Here is a 1725-nt window from a genome sequence, read left to right on the forward strand (position 1 = left end):
AACGAGGTAATTCTCCAGTGTACACTTTCTCAAAACCTATTCTCCTTTGTAGTGCTTATCAGAATAACTTAATGTTATAATTACTAGCTGAATGGCTTTCCTACCTATATCCCAGACTGCAAACTCCCTGAAGGCAGAAAGCATATATACCCCCTGCATCAGTGCAAAATACAAAAACCACTGATTATGTTAATACTGAAACATGTTAAGATCACTTCCTAAGACACTGCTCTTATTACTGTTAGTTAACCTAAGTAATAAAATTACTAGCACTCACAAAATTACAAAACTTTCAACAGAAACTCCACCTATTACCTCAAAAACACATATGTTCTACATATAAATTTACATGTAAAACTAAGAAAAGAGTAAGAGGGTCTTGTTGTCTAAGATTGTTACACTGTTCTTGCCCATTCCCATGAAAAGATAGAGTTGGATCACTTACCTACATTTCAGGACTGAAAGGAGTGTGCTAAATCTGGTACAGGCCAAATGTGCAAGTACATCATGAATCAGTGATCCCAATCTGACATTAACACTTTTTCATGTACCAGTTTAGATGAATACTCAATGAATACCCATTGGGACTTCACGTTTAAAGCTATTCTGTAACACTGGTAAGTCATGATACACACACACTTCATGACAATCAACTTTACCGGCCAAGTCACACTTGAATATGATATTTAAATATTCCATATAAATCAGGGTAAAACACGTATTGGTTTAGCAATTACAAGTTACTACTGTGCCTGATCAAATGACTGTCAAACGTAAAAATTTCATATCTCACCTAAGTAAAAGTTTTGTTAAGTTTTATGATATACCACCTTGATCAAACAATTTTAACAGATTACATGTTAATCTGCGATTCAACAGCTGAGTGTGTACTGCTCTTCAACTACACCCGGAAGACCTGGAGTTTTTGTTAACTGGCCCCCTTTAAACAGGAATGCAAGTGATTGCAGTCACCCTTGATATGCAAGAAACTGAAAACGATTTTAGAGGTTTAACATACTTATATATTGGCACTTGAAAACAATATACAAGTGCTTACCATTCAATGCTTGGAAAATTACCTACGTTAGGAGTGATTAACAGACTAGTAAATATAGTTGCAATCCCCAGGAAACAGGCATTTCAGAACAGAAACACTGAGAGACAATCACTTAGAGCCGCTCTCCAGGTCGTCCCCTATAAGTGAACACCACCGGTCTTAAGAGGTGTCCCCAATACTCTCTCGGAAGACCGGAGACTCAGTTCCGATCTCTGCGCGAAAGGGCTCCAAGGACCTGCGTTTCCCTGGGGCTGCAGAAGCTGGGAAATCCCAGGCCCCGCAGAGAGGAGTTCGAGCCCCCTCCCCCTCCCGATCCTGAAAATTAATGAATTGGCCGTACGATTGTTTATTTAATGAGGTGTGTAGTGGCCTCTACTGGTGCTAGTGTGAGCACAAGAATGTCCCACTCTTACAAGTGGGATGAGCCTGGGGGAGGGGAGCACGCGTGGGGTGAACCTGCCTTCGGGGTACAAAGCGTAGAGCAAGACCCTAGAGCCCCGACCCTGCTCCGCGGCGCCCCCTGCCCCCGCCCACTCTCCCCACGCGAAACCCCCCTTCTCCCCAGCCCCGGGAGCCGAGGCGGAGAAGTTCCCGCACGTTCCCTCCCGGATCCCGAACAAAAACCCCGCCGCCGCGCCCGCCCGCCCTGCTCACCTGCGGACCGCGGC

Source organism: Chinchilla lanigera, unplaced genomic scaffold (assembly GCF_000276665.1).
Source record: "Chinchilla lanigera isolate Chin_1 unplaced genomic scaffold, ChiLan1.0 scaffold00049, whole genome shotgun sequence".
NCBI classification, from domain to species: domain Eukaryota; kingdom Metazoa; phylum Chordata; class Mammalia; order Rodentia; family Chinchillidae; genus Chinchilla; species Chinchilla lanigera.